At 51.4% G+C, this 5,771-nt stretch overlaps 1 non-coding gene across 1 annotated transcript; it reads left to right on the forward strand.

The window, feature by feature from the left end:
- The first annotated feature begins 4,955 nt into the window (after positions 1-4,955).
- Positions 4,956-5,028, forward strand: TRNAF-GAA (transfer RNA phenylalanine (anticodon GAA)). Its single transcript has one exon. It is a non-coding gene; the product is annotated as a tRNA-Phe (tRNA).
- The last annotated feature ends 743 nt before the right edge of the window (positions 5,029-5,771 follow it).

The following is a 5,771-nucleotide window of genomic DNA, read 5'->3' on the forward strand; positions in this document are numbered from 1 at the left end:
CCAATGCGGTGTTTTTCAATTCCTTTGGCAGCAGAATGCAGGCCACAGTTTGCTTTCACTTGGAGGGGCGTCCGTTCACTTGGGGAACCGACTGCCCCAGGGGTGGAAACACAGCCCTACCATTTGCCATGGACTGATCCACACCGCACTGGAACAGGGTGAGGCTCCGGAACACCTGCAATACATTGATGACATCATTGCGTGGGCCAACACAGCAGAAGAAGTTTTTGAGAATGGGAAGAGAATAGTCCAAATCCTTCTGAAGGCTGGTTTTGCCATAAAACAAAGCAAGGTCAAGGGACCTGCACAGGAGATCCAGTTTTTAGGAATAAAATGGCAAGATGGACGTCGTCAGATCCCAATGGATGTGATCAACAAAATAACAGCCATGTCCCCACCAACTAGCAAAAAGAAAACACAAGCTTTCTTAGGCGTTGTGGGTTTTTGGAGAATGCATATTCCAAATTACACTCAGATCGTAAGCCCTCTGTATCACATGACCGGGAAGAAGAACAACTTCAAATGGGGCCCTGAGCAAAAAGCCTTTGAACAAATTAAAGGGGAGATAGTTCATGCAGTAGCCCTTGGGCCAGTCCGGGCAGGACAAGATGTGAAGAATGTGCTCTACACCGCAGCCGGGGAGAATGGCCCTACCTGGAGCCTCTGGCAGAAAGCCCCAGGGGAGACTCGAGGTCGACCCTTAGGGTTCTGGAGTCGGGGATACAGAGGATCTGAGGCCCGCTACACTCCAACTGAGAAGGAGATATTGGCAGCATATGAAGGGGTTCGAGCTGCTTCGGAAGTGGTTGGTACTGAAGCCCAGCTCCTCCTGGCACCCCGACTGCCGGTGCTGGGCTGGATGTTCAAAGGGAGGGTCCCCTCTACACATCATGCAACCGATGCTACGTGGAGTAAGTGGGTCGCACTGATCACACAACGGGCCCGAATAGGAAACCCCAGTCGCCCAGGAATCTTGGAGGTGATCACGGACTGGCCAGAAGGCAAAGATTTTGGAATATCCCCAGAGGAGGAGGTGACACGTGCTGAAGAAGCCCCACTGTATAATAAACTACCAGAAAACGAGAAGCAATATGCCCTGTTCACTGATGGGTCCTGTCGCCTTGTGGGAAAGCATCGGAGGTGGAAAGCTGCTGTGTGGAGTCCTATACGCCAAGTTGCAGAAACTGCTGAAGGAGAAGGTGAATCGAGCCAGTTTGCAGAGGTGAAAGCCATCCAGCTGGCCTTCGACATTGCTGAACGAGAAAAATGGCCAGTGCTTTATCTCTATACTGACTCATGGATGGTGGCAAATGCCCTGTGGGGGTGGTTGCAGCAGTGGAAGCAGAACAACTGGCAGCGCAGAGGTAAACCCATCTGGGCTGCCGCGTTGTGGCAAGATATTGCTGCCCGAGTAGAGAACCTGGTTGTAAAAGTACCTCACGTAGGTGCTCACGTACCCAAGAGTCGGGCCACTGAAGAACATAAAAATAACCAGCAGGTGGAGCAGGCTGCTAAGATTGAAGTGGCTCAGGTGGATCTGGACTGGCAACATAAGGGTGAATTATTTATAGCTCGGTGGGCCCATGACGCCTCAGGCCATCAAGGAAGAGATGCAACATATAGATGGGCTCGTGATCGAGGGGTGGACTTAACCATGGACACTATTGCACAAGCTATCCATGAATGTGAAACATGCGCTGCAATCAAGCAAGCCAAGCGAGTAAAGCCTCTTTGGTATGGGGGACGATGGTTGAAATATAAATATGGGGAGGCTTGGCAGATGGATTATATCACGCTCCCACAAACCCACCACAGCAAGCGCTATGTGCTCACCATGGTGGAAGCAACCACCGGATGGCTGGAAACATACCCTGTGCCCCATGCCACTGCCCGGAACACCATCCTGGGCCTTGAAAAGCAAGTCCTATGGCGACATGGCACCCCAGAAAGAATTGAGTCAAGGGGACTCACTTCCGAAACACCCTCATAGACACCTGGGCCAAAGAGCATGGCATGGAGTGGGTCTATCACATCCCCTACCATGCACCAGCCTCCGGGAAAATCGAACGATACAACGGACTGCTAAAGACAACACTGAGGGCAATGGGTGGTGGGACATTCAAGCATTGGGACACACATTTAGCAAAGGCCACCTGGTTAGTCAACACCAGGGGATCTGTCACTCGAGCTGGCCCTGCCCAATCAAAACTCTTACGTACTGTAGAGGGGGATAAAGTCCCTGTCGTGCACATAAGAAATATGCTGGGGAAGGCAGTCTGGGTTACTCCTGCCTCTGGCAAGGGAAAACCCATCCGTGGGATTGCTTTTGCTCAAGGACCTGGGTGCACTTGGTGGGTGATGCGAAAGGATGGGCAAGTCCGGTGTGTACCTCAAGGGGATTTGATTTTGGGTGAAAATAGCCGATGAACTGAATTGTATGATGTTAAATGTTATATGATATTATATATCATTATTTCTATGGTTGCTATCAATGGTATAGCAGTAAAAATCACCCAGATTAATGAAGAATGAACTAACTCTGATGAAACCGAGCAAAGTGCAACGATGATAGAACCGGATAGCAGTACCGAAATGAGAACTGGCTTCAGGATGCAACAGTCCAACACCACACACCATCTCTCCTGCCCTGAAAGACTGTTATGACAGATGGAGCCCAAAGTCATGGACTAAATGAACTCGATGGACATTTTAGAGGGATGTCCCTTGGACTAAGGGAATCATATCTGTGTGTATATATAAATATAAAGACAAGAAAGGTGATGGTGATTAATTGGAATGTATTGGAAATTGTGAAACCTAAGCATGACGTAAATGGTATAGCACAAGGGGTGGATACTGTCCTGGTTTCAGCTGGGATAGAGTTAAATTTCTTCCTAGTGCTGTGTTTTGGATTCAGTATGAGAAGAATGCTGATAAGACACTGATGTTTTCAGTTGTTGCTAAGTATCTTGTCAAGGACAACTACCCTCTGCTACCAAGCTAGACTGGGAGGAGGGACACAGCCAGGACAGCCAGCCCAGCTGGCCAACGGGGTATTCCATACCATGTGACATCATGCTCAGTATATGAATGGTAGGCGTGATCCAGGAAGTACCGATCGCTACTTGGTTATCGGTCAGCGCGGGTGGTGAGCAATTGCATTGTGCCTCACTCATTTTTTTGTATTCTATTATTATCATTATTATTTTCCCTTTTCTGTTCTATTAAACTGTGTTCATCTCAACTCATGAGTTTTTCTCACTCTTACCTTTCCGATTCACCTCCTCTTTTACTAGCAAGACTGGCCTTCAGGAATACCAGGTGCCAGAGATGAGGGGGGCAAGTCTGGAGCCCAGCAGACATACTCCTGGTGGAAGAGGATCAGGTCAGGGAGTACTTACATGACCTGGATATACATAAGTCCATGGGCCCTGGTGCGATGCACCCATGAGTGCTGAGGGAGCTGGCAGATGTCCTTGTGAGGACACTCTCAATAATCTTTTATCAATCATTGAAACTGGGGGAAGTGCCTGAAGGCTGGAAGAAATCAAATGTCACTCCTATTTTCAAGAAGGGCAAGAAGGAGGACCTGGGGAACTACAGGCCAGTCAGTGTCTCCTCGATCCCTGGGAAGGTGATAGAGCACCTAATCCTGGAAAATATTTCCAGGTACATTGCACTGGTTTTGGCTGAGATGGAGTTAATTTTCTGCAGAGTTAATTTTCTGCAGCTCTCACAGACCATAGGTGCTATGGTTGGGATTTGTGACCAACACGGTGTTGGTGTGGTCACACTGTGACAACATCACATTGGTATGTTGTAGCTATTGGCTGGACAGTGCTTTCACAGCATCAAGGCCTTCTCTGTTTCTTCCTTCCCAGCAACTAGGTTGGATTTCTTGATGAGGGAAGAGCAGGGGATGTCATTTAGCGAGGCAAAGATTTACACGGTGTATTGGTGTCCATGTCCAGGTTTTGGTAGTGAGGGGGCTGCACGTGTGGCCTCTGTGAGGTAAGACCAAGGGCTGCCTCCGTGCCGGACAGGGCTGGTTCCAGCCAGCTTCAGAATGGACCCACCGCTGGCCAAAACTGAGCCCATCAACTGGTGGAACCTCTGTGACAAAGTATTTAAGAAAGGGAACAATCGCCAGACTGGGGTAGGAGTTAGGAGAAAAAAAAAGTGTGAGTAACAGCCCTGCAAGCACCGTGGTCGGTGAAGAAGGAGGGGCAGGAGGTGGTCCAGGCACCAGAGCACATATTCCCCTGCAGCCCATGGAGAATACCCCAGCAGAGCAGGTCTTTTCCTGCAGCCCATGGAGAAGACCACAGTGGAGAAGGTAATCCCCGCAGTCCGTGGAGGAGCCAACACCAGAGAAATTGAATAATTCCTGGAAGAACTGTGGCCTGTGGAGACCCCACAGTGGAGCAGGTTCACCTCGAAGGACTGTAGCTTGTAGGAGGGACCCCATGGGAAAAGTGTGAGAAGGAAGGAGCAGCAGAGAGGAACTGTTATGGCCTGACTACAACCCCCATTCCCCATCTGCTAGCGCTGCTCAAGGGGGAGGAGGTAAAAGAGCTGGGAACAAAGGAGGGAAGTTGAGCTGGGGCAAAAAGGTTGGGGAGGAGGCCTTCCATGGGGAAGGAGATAAGGTCTTCCAACAGCCCCACACTTCTTCCACCCTCAGCCTGTGCAGTTCCACGTGCTTGGCCTGTCCCCTTGCTTTGCCACTGTCGTGTTGGTTCTAAAGTCCCCCACACATTTTGGCATGGCCAGTGTAAGCTGGCCTCCACCCAAATCTGGAGCCCACCTGGCCATGGAGGCAGGGAGAGGCCAGGTCCCCTCTGCTCAGGGCTGGGAGCAGCTTCTCCCTGGGAACCTCCCCAAGGAATGCTCTTCACGTGTGTCAGCGTGTGGCCTGGCAGGGGTGGAACTGGGACAAGGGCTGCTGGAACAGGGCCTAAGTAGCTCAGCTGGGAGAGCATTAGACTGAAGATCTAAAGGTCCCTGGTTCAACCCTGGGCTTCTGCAGGAGTTTCCTCCCTTAGCTTTTTGCAGAGCCTGTCTGCCTTCTTCCAGCCTACCCTGGCCCTCCTTGCTCCTTCACCTCTTGCCAGAGCACTGCCCCTGCACTGTAGCTGCAGATCTGCGGGTTAGAAGGAGCCTTCCTCTTGCACCACAAGTCCCCAGCCTCCCTCTGGGCAGGACTCTACATTCAGTGCTTCTTTGGGGTGGTCTCCATCTGTCGCTCCTTCCCTGCTCCACAGCAACTGGGATCTTTCCGTTGTGGGGTCTCTGCAAAGACCTTGTCTCTCTCCTCTTTGTCATTCTTGATGGTGCGCAGACAGCTCCCATCCTCACACACATCCTTCGCCTGGACCTTCACCTGGCAGTACCCAGACCAGAACATACTGCCCATCGGGGAGACCACTGTCCCCCCAGTCCCAGGGAGACGCACTCCCTGGAGCTGAGGCCCCAATGGCAGCATCCTCCCTCCCTCTTGTCACAGCAAGACCTCTGACGTGCCAAGGACAGAGGACAAAGCCATGCCCAAATATACTCACCCACCAGACTGGACTGTCTAGACCAGCCGCAGCCCCCCACAGCCATCAGTCCCTGCACAGAGGAAGAAAGACCTGCTCATGAGCTCCAACAAGCTGCGGGGCTCCCCTCTTGCAGCCTCCTGCTGTTACAGAACCTTGCTCGCCCATCAGGAACACAGTGACAGCTGTGACCCAGGCCATCTCCCTCTGTCTCCAGTCTCAGCCTCTCCC

The sequence above is a fragment of the Calonectris borealis genome, unplaced genomic scaffold, assembly GCF_964195595.1.
Source record: "Calonectris borealis unplaced genomic scaffold, bCalBor7.hap1.2 HAP1_SCAFFOLD_40, whole genome shotgun sequence".
Lineage (NCBI taxonomy): Eukaryota > Metazoa > Chordata > Aves > Procellariiformes > Procellariidae > Calonectris > Calonectris borealis.